Source organism: Anas platyrhynchos, chromosome W (assembly GCF_047663525.1).
Source record: "Anas platyrhynchos isolate ZD024472 breed Pekin duck chromosome W, IASCAAS_PekinDuck_T2T, whole genome shotgun sequence".
In the NCBI taxonomy this organism is placed as follows: domain Eukaryota; kingdom Metazoa; phylum Chordata; class Aves; order Anseriformes; family Anatidae; genus Anas; species Anas platyrhynchos.
The window spans coordinates 10,429,664-10,447,166 of NC_092620.1; positions in this window are offsets into that span (position 1 = coordinate 10,429,664).

Genomic DNA, 17,503 nt, shown 5'->3' on the forward strand with positions numbered 1-17,503 from the left:
TAACTGAAACTGTACTATTGAAACAAATGACCATGGAGCTACCACCTTACTCAGATAAGGTGATAATGAGGAGATGGAAAGCAAAGAAAGCAAAGAAGAAGAAATCTATCAAATTACACCTTAGAGAAAGGTTTTGCAAAAATCAACAGTTTATAAAAAAAAGAAAAGTGGGGAATTGTGGGAATAGAAATGTTGTTTTTGCAGAGTTACATTGTTTAGAAGAAGGGAATGTGGTACTGAGATATGCTTACAGTGATAAGAAAGTTTAGCAGGCGACCTAGTAAAATGCAGACAACCAGACTCCTTAGGACAATTAGGTGAAAATCACGGTGCCAAGTCAAGTCAGATAAGTGAAGAAACATTACCACTTCAAGTAGTAAAAATGTCAAAAGAAATTTGAAATTTAGCAGGCCGGCAACTGAAAGCCATGCATTGTTTGTGAAGCATCGGATAGATTGTGAACCTGGATTACCCACTCAGTGGGGAAACAGGGGAGGGTCCTGCCATCAAAAGGTATATAAACTGTGTTTTGGAACTAGTAGATGTGCTCTCTCCTGCTTGTGGGGCGCCCGCCATTGCAATCGCGAATAAATTACTACTTCACTGAGATCCTTGCCTGAGCCTAAGTTATTGGCTACGGAGTGTTTCTCACAATCGGCTCCAGAGCAGACACGTTCTGCAGTGGAGCAGGGCATCACGGAAGGCAGGGCATTTTTCCTGCATCGAGGCCACTCAAGGCAGCTGAGGGAGCTGCCAGGACCTGGCAGCCCTGGTGAGGGAGGCTGATGAGACATGGATGGAGCCAGAAGCGGCAGTCTATGCAAAGGCAGCCCCTGGGAAGTGCAAGCAACCAACTAGGAGTGCTTCAACCAGGGCGGGCAAACAGGGTGTGGCATGTCAGTCAAGGTGTGGAGCAGTTCGTGCGTGGCAGTTCGAGCAGGGAGGGTGCTCTCACTGCTCTTTTCCAACAGCGGTTGTTACCTGCTCACGAAAAGCCCAGCCATGGTATTCACCCAGGAGAAAGCCATGGCCTCTGCATCTCTTGTGGCCTCTGCAGCCACAGCTATCGATGAGGCTACCCAGACAGAGGTCTTGGGGAATCATGCGTCCGTCCAGTTCTTGGGCTATAGGGTGTGCCCAAGTCTTCTGTCAGTGTCTGACAACAGAAGCAGTGGGTATGCCTGTGGGAGGTGTGCCCAGGTTGAAGAATTTCTCAGCCTGGTGGAGGAGCTTTGGGAGGAGGTGAGTAGGCTGAGGAGCATCAGAGAGTCAGAGAGGGAAATTGACTGGTGGAAGACTACTCTACCCACCCTGAGACAGACTAACGAGCCAGCCACCACACAAGAAACAAAGGTTCCCCTATCCCACCAGGCAGCCACTAAAAAAAGGACAAAGGTTCCTCCATCCTGCCAGGCAGTAGGAGGGTCCTAGGTCAAGGGGGGGATGGAAGCAGGTTTCTGCTCAGGGTGGTAGGTGAGCCCTCTCCCTGCCCACCTCACCTTCCTGACTACCTTTACATAACAGGTATAAGGCTCTAGAACTTGACAGTCAAAGCAACGATGTAGATGAAAGCCCATCCTGTTTGGAAGGGGTACCTAAGGCAAGGCAACCTACCCACCACATCACTACATCTTCTACCAAGAACGAAAGAAGGATTATCATCATGGGGGACTTCCTTCTGAAAGGGACAGAGGGCCCAATATGTCGTCCAGACGCAACCAACAGGGAAGTTTGCTGCCTCCCTGGGGCTCAGATAAGAGACATTGCCAGGAAAGTGACTTGCCTGGTACGGCCCTCTGACTACTGCTCATAACTGTTTTTTCAGGCTGGTAATGACAAAGTAGAAAGGAGAAGTCCGAGAGCAATCAAAAGGGACTTTAGGGCTTTGGGGAGACTGGTTAAAGGATCAAGGGCACAGGTCATGTTTGCCTCTATCCTTCTGATAGGAGGATTCAATGTTGACAGGCAGACTCAGATCATGAATACGTGGCTCCAAGACTGGTGCCACTGGCAGAACTTTGGGTTTCTTGATCATGGGAAGTTCTACATGACACCAGGCCTGCTGGCACCAGATGGGATGCGCCTCTCTCAGAGGGGGGAAAGGATTTTTGCCCAGGAGTTAGCAGGGCTGATAGATGTGGCTTTAAACTAGAGTCAAAGTGGGAAAGGGATAAAACCAAGCCCACTGGTGATAAGGGATGGCATGCCAGAATCAGAGGGACTGTGTGCTAGTGGGGTCCTTTGGTCTGCTCCACAAGGTGCTGTGTGCAATGAGGTACATTTGAAGTGCTTCTACACAAATGCACGCAGTATGAGGAATAAACTGGATGAGCTAGAAGTCTTGGTCCAGTCCCAGAACTACGATAACATCAGCATAAGCAAAAACTGGTGGGATGAGTCCTGTGGCTGGTGTGCTGCAATAGATGGTTACAGGCTCTTCAGGAGGGACAGGCAGGGCAGGCGAGGTGGTGGGGTGACACTGTATGTAAAGCAGGGGCTAGACTGTGTGGAGCTTGCAGTTGGCGATAACAAAGTTGAGAGCCTCTGGGTAAGGATCAAGGGACAAACAAGTAAAGGGGATGTCATCATGGGAGTCAATTACAGACCACCCGGCCAGGATGAATTATTCTTTGCAGAACTAAGAGATGCCTCGAGATCAACTCTCCTTGTCCTTATGGGGGACTTCAACTTGCCAGACACTAACTGGGATTACCACACGACCAACACAAGCAGGTCCAGGAGGTTCCTAAAGTACCTCGATGATAACTTGTGGGTGCAGGTGCTAAGGGAGCCAACTAGGAAAGGTGCCCTCCTAGACCTGTTGCTGGAGAACAGAGAGGGTCTTGTGGGGGACTTGGCAATTGGTGACCGTCTTGGTCATAGTGACCATGAAGCAGTTAAGTTTAAAATTTTTCATGACAGGAGGAAAACTGCCACTAAAATTTCAGCCCTGGTTATGGGGAGAGCAGACTTCAGGCTGCTCAGGGAACTAGTTAGCAAGGTCCCCTGGGAAACTGCTTTTGAAAGCATTGGCATCCATCAGTGCTGGTCAGTCTTTAAGCACTGACTCCTAAAAGCACAGGATCGGGCAATTCCAAAATATCTGAAGTCAAGCAGGCGGGGCAGAAGTCTGGCCTGGCTGACCAGGGATCTTCTGCTGAAGCTTAAGCAGAAAAAGAAAGTGTATGGCTGCTGGAAGCAGGGTCAGGCAACGTGGAAGGACTACAGGAACACTGTTCACCTTTGTAGGGAGAAAATTAATGTGGCCAAAGCCCAATTAGAGTTGAAGCTGGACAGGTCTGTGGGAGACAATAAAAAGGGCTTTTTAAATATGCGAACAGAAAAAGGAGGACCAGAGAAAACATAGGTCTACTACTTAACAGGGAAGGTCACCTCACAAACAAGGACATAGGCAAAGCATAGAGGTTTAATGCCGCCTTTGCCTCTGTCTTCAACACCAATGATGGCCTTCGGAACCCAAGGTGCCCTGAGCTGGAGGACCGTGACAGTGGGAATGATAAACTCCCAACCAACCCTGAATGTGTGCGGGATTTGCTGCTCCACCTGGATCCATACAAGTCCAGGGGTCCAGATGGGATTCATCCCAGGGTGCTCAGAGAGCTGGCTGACTGGCGCATGACCAGTGAGGGGTGGTCGCACCTTTGAGGTGGGTAGTTGGTATTATAATGATATGATAATGAGAAAAGTTCACTAGAGTACAGCATTTTGTCAAAATCATGACAGGCCATTGGCTGAGGGTAGCAAATGTGCAGCTTATTGGTCTCGATGTACAAAATAACAATCAAGTTCCCACATGGTCACAGACCCTAGCCGTGGTGTCTCCACTCCATTCTACCCTTTGTACTGTTCCTCTAAGAGTCAGCACACTAGATTCCCCTAGTGTGATTAACATTTAAGGTTGGAGTCCTAGGTGTGAGAAAAATCTCAAATAATTTTCTTCAGACAAGATCTTCTGTGAAGCCATTTTATTTGCGATTGCAATGGCAGGCGTCCTGTCAATTATGAGTGCATTTTAGTAAACAAATCATAACCTTTCAACAACTCTTTTAACCCTTCCTTTATTTTTCTCCAGCCTGTACTTTTCCCATGCCAACACCAAAGGCTCAGTCAAGGGCCAATTAATTCCACTCCTTTTCCCTCTATGATGCTGAAACAACATATCAGTATACAACATTTCATCCTATTTTCCTTCTCTCCTCAAAACCAACATTAATTGCAAGATAGTGTTATAGTCGATTGATCCATAAAGTGGCAATTTAGCTTATATAGTGGCCACCATTGATTGCAATACTCAGTGAAAGTCCTCGTCCTTTCTGTGCCCCCAGTTCTAACAATATCCTTCGAATGTGCCAATGTGCACCCAAGGAGGCTTTCTTTAAAACGTCTTTGTTTTGGATATTACTCATTTCCTTGATTTCCCATTCCCTTTTATTTATTTATTTATTTATTTATTTATTACTATTCCTTACTAGCTACTGTCCTTTGTTTCAATTTCCACACAAACCTTTTCACTGCGGGTTTTTCACTATCTTTTCCAAGTCTTCTTCCCAAATGTCCCAATTCTCTGGGATTAAACTCTTCTTCCCACATACAAACTTTACTATTTCAGATTATTAATGAGCCCCATTCCAATCATAAATCCATGGAACTTCAGGAAAAGAGCTGAAGCACTCAGCCTTCAGTCTTCTGGACAAACATTACCACCTTTTCCACAAAAATTTACATTTCAACAGGACCGAATTTCAAGCCGAATGCCAATTTTTCTCATGCACTTTGTTAGTAAGCCCATACAAAACAAGGAATCACTCCTGTGTATCTGTCAATATGGGGGTTTAAAAGGTATTGACGCCTAAATAAATTCACTCTCCCCCTTCTTACCAAATTCTCAGGGCTCAAGCTCGAACCACCAAAGAAATGACTCTCTCCATTCTGCTGCTTTGATAATCAGTCAGCCCCCTCCCCCCCCAGTACTTGGGAAACTGACCAAACACCACAGCAAATACACCAACACTTCTAAACTGTTAGTTACTTAGATAATGCTCCCGCCTTTTTTCTTGTCACACTCAAAGCATTTAAGAGCAAAAATAGGATCACAAGATACACCGCCAGGCCCATATATTGGGCACCACCAATCAAAACTTGGATAAAACAGCACTTCTTTTCGGTCTGTCATGCACTTCGTCTCTGCCCACTCCCCTTGCGGAGAATACAGAACCACGGATCGGAACTCCTCACCCATTTTGCAGTGACGCTGCGTCTCACTCACACGGCACAATCACGCAATCACACAGAGAGGCCTCTAGCACATCTCATTCATACCACAAGAATATAATTTAGAATGATAACCAACCAAATAAGTATTGTCTCTGACTGTGTTCTTCGTGGAGTGACTCATTCCACTTTGTTTCAAACCCTCACACTTACACAAATACTTTCAACACAAAATACCTGGACATTTAAGAATAAGACACGCAATTATTAACACTCCAGTTTGTATCCCTCCAGCAGCTGAAAATATTACCCAGGTAACCTTAAAACATACTGTTTGTCCGCAGCTTCAGGAGGTCTTTGTCTGCTCCTGCGGTGAGCGGCTGAGAGTGGAGTCCCCTCCGAGCAAAACACTCAGGGTGCACCTAGAGGTGTCCGCTCCGCATCTGATCCTGCAGCTGAGCAGAGTGTCTCCTGGCTGGCTCGCCAAAATGACTCATAGAAAGCTGACTCCACAATCAGTAAGATTGTAAAGTAGGTATGTTTATTCAGCACTGCGCAGCACGGGGGGGGTATTCCCACCAAAGTCGTGCACGCCTAACATGGCATTCTATCATATAATACTGGGCCATTTTTAATTTACTCTTTCACTTTCTGGGGCCCCTATCATTCCAGTTTCCAATCATTATTCCTAATGGACTTTCTGGTGGTATGTCTGGTAATTTGCTCCCTTTCTTCCGGTCCCTAGTCTTCGATTTTGTCTGACCCATCTAGGAATTTTACTATGGCAATTCCCACAGCCCTTGGTTACCTTAGTAAGAGTGTCTTGCAGGGGGTTTAGGACCTATTACCCACCCACGAATCCGATAGGAATCACTTTGGTCCTTCACTGGCCAAGTCCCTCGCGGGAGATTGGAACCGTGGTTAGAAGACCTCCACACTTGCTTCGGAACCGAGTTCCATCTCTGTCATACTCTTACACACACAGGCAACCGAATCCCACCCAACCAAACGGTATACGCCTTAAATACTTATGACTCTGTCGTCTTCGTTCGGCTCTTCACGCACAGAATTACGGGCAAAATACAGTGCTGCAGCCGGCAAGGGAGCTCATATCAAAATCAAAATCTTTGCTTACCTTTATTCAGGTTCAAGATGGCGTTAGTCCCGACCCGACTCGAACAGGAGCCACCAAATGGTGGGGCGCCTCTCCTAGATCAAATCAGAATTCAGGAACCAAAGCCATCGCGGACGAGCCCCCAATTGTTATAAATGACTGAGTCCCAAATAGGGTTACAATCAAAGTTTACAATTTATTAAATGATTAGAGGTAAGCAAACAGCGCTAGGTGCGCCGGGAGTCTCTGCTCCAACCAGACTCACACCAGTTACATCAGGCGGCTGATTTTTATGCTCCTAGGCTAATACATATTCATCACCACTTTTGGAAAAGGCAGGGTTATTATAATTAGTTTCCTGGGACCCGAACCATCCCACGAACGCATGCATATCAGTCTCTGGTGGTCCCTCTGGGGGTCGCTCGTAATGAAGACTCGTAGTCTTCCTCCCAGACTTTTTTTCTTGTCCTTCTCCTTTGTCCAACTTGGCTGTATGTCAGAGACTTGTGCAGCGTCCCCTGCAAGCTTTGTCTTTTAGTTGTTCTTCAGCTCTCCCCGTCTCCTTAATCTCCTGGCCAGATATCAGAGACTTGCATAGTGTCCCATGCAATAGTCATAATAGTTAGCAGTTATTCTGAAACCCCCCCAGATATCAGAGACTTCAAGGAAAAGCCTACAAATACATTTCCCTCCAAGCTCTCTATTGACACGACTTGCTAAAACATTCCTTTGCAAGATACAAGAACTATATACATTAACCACTCTGTTTTTCTTAGACTTGTGCTTATACAAGGGTATGTAAGACAGAAGGTCACATTCATCATACCATGCGGACCTAGCATTGTTCCATACTGACACAAATCACATGAACACATTTCACAAAGGGAAAAAAAAGGTTATTCTCTACTTCCCATAAACGAGCGAAGTTCGGCCACATCCTGGGAAGCAGGGCCTCAAAACGCGTAGCGGTTGTTCAGGAGGAACAACCCCCTCCCCCACGAGAGCCCCCCTTTTTATTGCTGAGTGTGACATCAGGTGTTATGGAATATCCCTTTGGTCGGTTTAGGTCAGCTGCCCCGGCAATGTCCCCTCCCCATCACTTGCCCACCCCCAGCTTGCTGGCTCTTGGGGGCTTGGAAGGAGTCCTGATGCTGTGCCAGCACTACGCAGCAATAGACACAACACTGGAGTGATATCAGTGCTGTTCCAGCTACGAGTGCAGAGCACAGCACTGTGTGGGCTGCTGCAGGGAAAGGTGACTCCATCCCAGACAGACCCAACACAACGTCCACCCCTTATTTCATAACATTTGTGTCACAATCAGGTACAGTTTAGTATATAGATGCTCTCATCACCATTGTTTTCTGTCCATTGAAGCATTTATATGTCTGTACTTCCTTTCATTCCATAGGTCTTTTCCCAAAATGTTCATAAAAGCCGTTGATGGTTTCAGCTTCATCTGTCAAAGTGGTCACTCAGGGCAGGCGAAGTTGGTTTTCTTGACACCAGCACCAGCTTAGCTCACATCACTGTTGCACTTGCCCGGTTCCTTGCAAAGTTGACCTGTCGTTGGTTCTGCAGTGTCCTCCTACAACACATAACTTGGATGACAGATTAATTTTCTCCCAGTGTTAAATCTCCTTGAGGCACACACTTGATATCCCCATCTTTCTGCATTACCCACCAGGTATACCCTGGTCCTTGGGCAAAGACGATCCCACGAGTGGGTTTGCCTTTTCCCATGGCAGGGGCAACCCACACTGCCTTCCCCATCCACTTCCCCACATGCACTACAGGGACTTTAGCTTCTCCCACAGTGTGTAGGGGTTTTGTTTCAGCAGGACCAGCACGGCTGTCAGACCCCCTGTTGTTAACTAGCCAAGTGGTCTCTGGTAGATTTATATCCCAATGTTTCCACGTCCCAGCACCCAATGCTCGCAGCATAGTTTTTAACAGTCCATTGTACCTCTCAACCTTCCCAGAGGCTTGTGGGTGATAAGGGATGTGATACACCCACTCAGTGGCATGTCTCTTGGCCCAGGAAGTGACCAAATTGTTTTGGAAGTGACTCCCATTGTCAGACTCAATTCTCTCTGGTGTACCATGTCGCCATAGCACTTGTCTTTCCAGGCCCAAGATAGTGTTTCGGGCCGTGGCATGATTCACTGGATATGTTTCCAGCCACCCAGTAGTTGCTTCTACCACGGTGAGTATGCAATGTTTACCTTGGAAGGTTTGTGGGAGTGGTCCGATGTAGTCAATCTGCTAGGCCTCACCATATCGAAATCCAAGCCATCTCCCCCTGTTCCAGGGAGTCTTTACCCTCATGGCTCGTTTGATTGCAGCACAGGTCTCACACTGATGGGTAACCTGTGTGATGGCCTCAATGGTCAGGTCCACCCCTCGATCACAAGCCCATCTGTATGTGGCATCCCTTCGTAGATGTCCTGATGTTTCATGGGCCCATTGAGCTACAAACAGTTCACCCTTACGTCCCCAGTCCAGGTCCACCTGAGCTACTTCAATTTCCGAAGCTCGATCTACTTCTTTGTTGTTCTGTTGTTCTTCGGTGACACGATTCTTAGGCATGTGGGAATCTACATGACGTACTTTTACAGCCAGGTTTTCTACCCAGGCAGCAATATCTTGCCACAGGGTAGCGGCCCAGATAGGTTTACCTCTGCGCTGCCAGTTGTTCTGTTTCCATTGCTGCAGCCACCCCCACAGAGCATTTGCCACCATCCATGAGTCAGTGTAGATATAGAGAACTGGCCACTTTTCTCTTTCAGCAATTTCTAGGGCCAGTTGTATAGCTTTCACTTCTGCATACTGACTCGACTCACCTTCCCCTTCCATGGCCTCCACAGCTTGTCGTGTGGGACTCCACACAGCAGCTTTCCACTTCCGATGGCTCCCTACCACACGGCAGGATCCGTCAGTAAACAACACATACTGCTTTCTGTCTTCTGGCAACTCATTGTATGGTGGTGCCTCTTCAGCATGGATTACCTCTTCTGTCGGTACTCTGAAATCCCTGCCCTCTGGCCAGTCCATGATCTCTTCCAGGATTCCCAGGCTGTTGGGTTTCCCCATTCGAGCCCGCTGTGTAATTAACACTACCCATTTACTCCACGTATTGTCGGTTGCGTGATGTGTAGTGGGGATTTTCTCTTTGAACATCCAATGTAACACAGGTAGCCGCGGTGCCAAGAGGAGCTGTGCTTCTGTACCCACAACTTCTGAAGCGGCTCGAATCCCCTCATATGCTGTTAATATTTCCTTTTCAGTTGGGGTGTAATTGGCTTCTGATCCTCGATAGCCCCGCCTCCAGAACCCCAGAGGTCGGCCTGGAGTTTCTCCTGGGGTCTTCTGCCAGAGGCTCCAGGTGAGCCCATGCTCCCCAGCTGCAGTATAAAATATGTTTTGAACATCTGGTCTGGTATGGACAGGCACAAGGGCCACTGCATAAGCTATTTCTTGTTTGATTTGTTCAAAGCCCTGTTGTTGCTCAGGGAATGATGTCAAGTGGGAATGTTGTCAAGCTATGACAGAGGACATTCAGTCTGGGTATCAGGAAGAGGTTCTTCACTGAGAGGGTTTTCACACACTGGAACAGGATCCCCAGGGACATAGTCACTTCACCAAGCCTGTCAGAGTTTAAGAAGCACTTGTACTGTGCACTTAGTCACATGGTCTGAATTTTTGGGTAGCACCTGTGTGGTGCCAGGAATTGGACTCGATGATCCTTATGGGTCCCTTCCAACTTGGGATATTCTATATATGTTCTGACTGCATATAAACCTTGTAGCTTGAACAACTCAGCACACTCACTAGGTGGAGTGATCCTCTGTGCATCCGGCATCGCAATTAAAGAATACCTGCTTTCTAAACTCAAATTGAGTCTTAGGAAGATCGATCGACTGTCTTTTATGGTATCGGGGTGCGGGGGGGGGGGCATTCGAAGTGATGGCATTTGACTTCCCAAGGAACTGTTATGTGTGATGAGCCCTGCTTTCCTGGAAGTGGCTGAACACCTGCCTGCCAATGAGAAGTAGCGAATTAATTCCTTGTTTTGCTATCGTTGCATACTCAGCTTTTACTTTATCTAGTAAACTGTCTCTATCTCAACACATGATTTCCCGCACTTTTACCTTTCCCATTCTCTCCCCCATCTCACTGCAGGGGGAATGAGTGAGTGATTGTGCAGTACTTAGCTGCCTGTGAAGGAACCACAACACTACTGATGGCACTAGTAACTAATATTTTTTTTTTTATTAACATCTATTGTTTCCTCAGTTAAGACGGAATTATTTAGAAGTAACAAAACAATGAAATAGAGCAATATCACAGTGCAGTTGCAGATGAAGAGCTGTAAATTTAGAAATATTCTCACATTCACCTGTCTGTGGTGAAAGACAAAGTAGAAATACCCCTACAGGTTGATGAATCGCAAAGTATCAAAAATGAACCAACCTTACGTGAGAATTTTTTAATATTAAATTCCATGACTATTTCAAAGATGCAGTTTATTTTAAGGGGGGGACACACAGGACAAACAAAACCTTATTAAAAAAAAAAGTTACATTTAATTCTTAGCCAGGCAGTTATGTGTGCCAGAGGATTTTTTTTTTTGTAATTTTCCACTATGATACACTTTGATACTCACTCAAGGACAGAGATTGAATAGTTTTTGATTTATTTATGATTTCAGTCTCTTCTCCCTAATGTTGCTGTGATGACGCTGCTTTAGAGCCTTAGGCCTTGCTGAGTATTGTGATTAAATGAGCCAGCACTGTGCCTAGGTGGCCAAGAAAGCCAAGGGCATCCTGGCTGTATTGTATTTACATGGCAAGGTTTTGGTAGTGGGAGGCCACAGGGGTGGCCTCTGTGAAAAGAATCCAGAAGCTGCCCTATGTTAGATAAGGGACAGTTTCAGCCGGCTTCAAAGGGACCCACTGCTGGCCAGAGCCGAGCCAATAAGTGATGTTGTTTGCACCTCTGTGAGAGCAAAAAAAAAAAAAAAAAGCTGTGCAACACAGATGGTATAGTGAGGAGTGAGAAAGAGCCTTGCAGACACCAAGGTCAGTGAAGAAGGAGGGGGAGGAGGCGCTCCAGGTGCCAGAGCAGAAGTTCCCCTGCAGCCTGTGGATAGGATCATGGTGGAGTAGGTTGTCCCCCTGTAGCCCATGGTGTACCATGTAGGAACATATTTCCACACTTAAGCCTGTGGAGGAGCCCACAGTGGAGCAGGTGAATTTGCCCTGAAGGAGGCTGCAGCTGGTGGAGAACCCTGGCCACAGCAGACTCTGGGACAGACCTGTAGCCACTGGAGAAGAGCCCACACAGGAGCAGGTGTTCTGGCCAGAGCTGCTACCTGTAGAGGACCCAGGTCAGACAGACCCCTATTTTGAGCAGTTCTTGAAGAGCTGCTGCCTGCTCACCTGGATCCATACAAGTCCATGGGTCCAGATGGGATTCATCTCAGGGTGCTCAGAGAGCTGGCTGACATCATCACGGGACCTCTCTCAATTATTTTTCAATGGTCTTGGGAATCTGGAGAGGTCCCAGTTGACTGGAAGCTGGCAAAAGTTGTACCAGTTTTCAAGAAGGGCAAGAAAGATGACGCTGGCAACTATAGGTCTGTCAGTCTCACGTCAGTGCCTGGTAAAATTATGGAGATTATCCTGAGAACTATTGAAGCACACATGGGGGACAATGCAGTCATTGGTCCCAGCCAACATGGATTCACGAGGCGTAAGTCCTCTTTGACTAACTTGATTTCCTTTTATGATAAGATCACCCATCTAGTCGATCAAGAGAATCCAGCTGATGTGATCTTTTTGGATTTCATTAAAGCTCATTAAATATAAATATATAGTAATATATAAATTAATATATTAAATATAAAGCTCATTAAATTCCATTAAATGGGGCCACATCAGGATGGCGGATGGTCACCAGTGGGGTCCCCCAAGGCTCCATTTTAGGGCCAGTCCTCTTCAGTGTTTTTATAAACGATTTGGATGTAGGACTAGAAGGTGTTTTGAGCAAATTTGCTGATGATACTAAACTGGGAGGAGTTTAAGAAGCATTAGGATTGTGCTCTTAGTCACATTGTCTGAATTTTTGGGTAGACCTGTGTGGTGCCAGGAGTTGGACTCAATGATCCTTATGGGTCCCTTCCAACTCAGGATATTCTATGATTCTACAATTCTGTCCGTGGGAAGTCCCTGCAGGATCAGTTCAGGAAGGACGGTATACCGTGGGAGGGACCCCATGTTGGAGCAGGGGAAGAGAGTGACTGTGAAGGAGTGGTGGAGGCAATGTGTTACAGACTGACCGCAGCCTCCATTCCCCCCTTCCCCTGTGACTCTCTTGAGGAGGAGGTAAAAGAGGGTAGATCGGGGGAAGGTGAAGGTTTTTCTTGTTTCTCACTGCTCTAGCTTGTTAGTAATAGGTAATAAATTACATTAATCTCCTTACGCTGAGTCTGTTTTGCCTGTGATGATAATTGTTGTGATCATCGCCCTGTCCTTATCTCAACCCTTGGGCCCTTTTCATTGCATTTTCTACCCCTTTCCCTTTGAGGAGGGGGAGTGAGAGAGTGGTTGTGGTGTAGCTCAGTTGCCCAGATTGGTAAAACCACCACACTAGCTTGTATCAGGAATAGTGTAGCCAGCAGGACCAGGGAGGTGTTCATCTCTCTGGACTCAGCTCTGGTGAGGTTGCACCTCAAGTACTGTGTTCAGTTTTGGGCCTCTCACTAAAAGAAAGACATCAAGTCCCTGGAGTGTGTCCAGAGAAGGGCTATGAAGCTGGTGAAGGGTCTGGAACACAAGTCTTATGAGGAGCTGCTGAGGGAACTGGGGTTGTTTAGTCTGGAGAAGAGAAGGCTCAGGGGAGACCTTATTGCTCTCTACAACTACCTGAAAGGCAGTTGTGGGGAGCTGGTGGTCGGCCTCTTCTCACAGATAACTAGCAAATGGCCTCAAGTTGCACCAGAGAAGTTTCAGGTTGGAAATTATGAGACTTTTCTTCTCAGAAAGAGTAGTCAGGCATTGGAACGGGTTACCCGGGGAGGTGGTAGAGTCACCGTCCCTGGGGGTGTTTAAGGAAAGGTTGGACATGGTGCTTAGGGAAATGGTCTAGTGGATAATATTGGTGGTAGGGGAACAGTTGGACTGGTTGATCTTGGAGGTCTTTTCTACCCTTTATGATTCTATGATTCTATATAATTTGTTTTTATATTGACAGGATATTTTATAAATATGCATATATATATAAAATGAATTCTACATCTGTAAAAGTATAGGTATAAAATGGATTGAATAGTCTTAAATAAGAGATAGTGGAATTAATAATTTAAGTTTAAAAACTAATAGAAAGGAATAAAACAAATGTAAAAGGCAGGTTTAGGGACCCACACTTTACAAGGCTGTAGAACAAGTCTTAACATATCTGGGGGGGGGAAACACCTTCAAGAGGGTGGAGGAGCACCAACAGGATTGTAGGTGATCACAGAAGTTGGAACATGCCTGAGGGCTATGGACCCCTCCTAGGAAGCATACCAAGGAGCCCCCTGTTCAAACCCTGTCATATGCAAAGAAGAGACCCATCCTGTGAGATGGACTGAGACACCCACAATTTCGGGCCCTGTCCAATAGGATGACCATGACATGTTACTGGAGCAAACTTTGGTCTTTGCATGTTGCTGCAAGACAAAGGTAATGCTGTCTGTGAAAATGGAAAATCAGAACAAAATTCCAACTTCAAAAGAACATGTGAATGGGGACAATAAGAAAAAGACCTGAAGGGGATCCCAAAACAGACCATGTGAACCAGAAGAATAAGACAATGATCCCATGATCTGTAAACTGGATTTTGATGTGCCTGTCACAGAGCACAAGTGATGGTGGAGCAGGTCCCTTTGCCCATGGTTGTGGAGGAATCTTACAGCTACCTGTAAGACCATTGTGGGGTGCAGGCTGGTGCGCTATGTTTTTTCATGTACTTAGGCCAATGCTGCAAAGAACAGACATAAAACCGGGCATGAAATTGTCTTATTAGATAATGTTTACTGCAAAAGCAGCAAGACCCAGGCTTTGGGACACAGACTGCAGCTCCATGTTTTTATAGACAACAGCTATCATAGAAAGAGCAAGCATATCAATAAGAGCAATGGGGGTGTTCCGGAGTTGAAAGACAACAACTATTTTTGGACAGGATGCAGGAAGGATAGTGGTGATAAAAAGTTTGGTGGAGCTGTTGGTTCTGAGGTTTTGGCCTATAGAACAGGAAAACAGAAAAAAATGTTATAACAAAGACTAAGATATGTGCACTTGTTAGGGCTATCCCATTTATCATAGAATCATAGAATCATAGAATATCCTGAGTTGGAAGGGACCCTTAAGGATCATCAAGTCCAACTCTTGACACCGCACAGGTCTACCCAAAAGTTCAGACCATGTGACTAAGTGCACAGTCCAATCTCTTCTTAAATTCAGACAGGCTCGGTGCAGTGACCGCTTCCCTGGGGAGCCTGTTCCAGTGTGCAACCACCCTCTCTGTGAAGAACCCCCTCCTGATGTCAAGCCTAAATTTCCCCTGCCTCAGCTTAACCCCGTTCCCGCGGGTCCTGTCACTGGTGTTAATGGAGAAAAGGTCTCCTGCCTCTCGACACCCCCTTACGAGGAAGTTGTAGACTGTGATGAGGTCTCCCCTCAGCCTCCTCTTCTCCAGGCTGAACAGGCCCAGTGCCCTCAGCCGTTCCTCGTACGTCTTCCCCTCCAGGCCTTTCACCATCTTCGTAGCCCTCCTCTGGACACTCTCCAACAGTTTCATGTCCTTTTTATACTGTGGTGCCCAGAACTGCACACAGTACTCGAGGTGAGGCCTCACCAGCGCAGAGTAGAGCGGGACAATCACCTCCCTCGACCTACTAGCGATGCCGTGCTTGATGCACCCCAGGACACGGTTGGCCCTCCTGGCTGCCAGGGCACACTGCTGGCTCATATTCAACTTGCTGTCTACCACGACCCCCAGATCCCTCTCTTCTATACCAATACAAGTCTATGCAATAGGACCATTGATCCTAGTGGATATGGGATCTCCCTTTTATCTTGTGTCCCAGTTTCCCATGACAAGCTCCCCTTGTATAGTGAAACATCTAAATATAAAATTGAGAAGTATCCAGCCCCTTACAGTACCTTGTGGGCATGCTCAGATGGCAAAATAAATAATCACTTTAATATTGACCACCATGCTGGACTGAAATGTGGTGTTGGAATGCCAACTATGTGTTCTAATAAAATGTTCAGTTTCTCTGGGCCTTGTCATAATAGAAGGCACTGAGAACCTGAAGGGCCTAAGGCACAGCCCAAGTGGGCAGTGCATGCAGTACAAATACCTGATTATTACACCTGGGGCATGAAAATATCTCTGACGTTGGAAAATATATTCACCCTTTATTTGACTCTCAAAAGACACCATTTTTTTTCAGAAAACATAACCTGGCAAGTTTACATTTTGAGCAACTAAAGCCAATATGCTTTTGGAGAACTCAGTTTCCAGGTCCAATAAGTTTCAAAAATGATGTTACAAAATAGATTAGCTTTAGATATGTTATGGCTAAAGGAACAGGGTGTATGTGGAATGCTGAGGGAGAATGCTGTATAATCATTGATAATGCTACAACATTAATTGAAGAAGTCCAAGCAAAACAGAAAGAAAGAACGGACAAGACAATTGAACTGTTCCAATCCATGCAACCAAAAGACAAGTTGCTAGTCACAATGTTGTGACTTTGCTGTTAATATTTTTCTGTGTGACCCTGTTTTATGTGATCCATGCCATGTTCTCCCTTTTACTATATATCATAAATGAGAGTTTGTTAAAGGCTGTTTGCTTTGTTGTTTTGTTTTGTGTGTTTTTGTTGTGTTTTTTTTTCACTTCACTGTGCTGTAAAGAAATGGCCTTGAGCCTAATCTGGTATTCAGGCCCTATATTGCTATCATCTCTGTCCTTTGGAATCTATCTCTCTGAGAATATTAAGAACTACACACTTCCCCCCCCCCCGAAGTCAGTTTGTGGACAATATCAGGAATGGTACCTCATTCTTCTTTCCCTGTGGGCTAATTACAGCAGCTTTTGAGTATTTTGAACGTCCATGGGTAACCAACATACCAATTCTCCATAATGTATTTCTTTTTCTCCCTAAAGTTAAACAGTTAGTTTAGAATACCACCAGGAATCTGTCCCAAGACAGAGTGGTTGTGGGTGGCAAGGAGTGTGGGAGGATATGAGCAGGTACCTGTCACGATTGTCTCCTCCGATGGTTTTGAACTTCACCCCTGAAGAAGTGCGAAATCCTAAAAAATGATAGAATGATTGAAAGATGTATACCCTGACCCTGGCAATGCCAGAGAATTCCAGCTTGCTGCATGGTGCTGGGCCCACATGGCCTTTGATTGTTTGTTGTTGTTGTTGTTTGGTTGTTGTTGTTGCTTTTGTTTTTCCCTCTTCCTTTTCCCTTTAATTAAATTATCCTTATCTCAACCCGTGAGTTGTATTTTTTTTCCTTTCCAGCATACTTTATCCTTCCCCTCAGCCAATTTCAGCCATTACCCAGGTGAGCACATTCTCACCTAGCTACTTCGATGCTGGGACACTGGGGCCAATAGCCAACAACTAGAAGGCAAGGAAGCCAAGCAGCTGGGATCCCTCTCTAGGGAAAGGGTCATTGACTGAGAAAATGGGAGAGAGGCACAGGTTCTCAGCCTCTGGAGGCGACTCCTGTCAGGTATGAAGGAAAGGTATCCCTTCAAGGAAGATATTGTATATAACCTAGGCAAGTGGACCACCATGGAGAAAGTTCTCCAGAACCTGAGGGAATTAGCTGTGCTGGAGCTGCTTTATAGTGATTTGGACAATGACCTGACACACAAAGATCTCAACAAAGTCCAGTGCACATGGTCCATGTTGTAAAATGTGTTCATCTGATTCGTGTCGATATAGAACATAGAATCATAGAATCATAGAATCATAGAATATCCTGAGTTGGAAGGGACCCTTAAGGATCATCAAGTCCAACTCTTGACACTGCACAGGTCTACCCAAAAGTTCAGACCATGTGACTAAGTGCACAGTCCAATCTCTTCT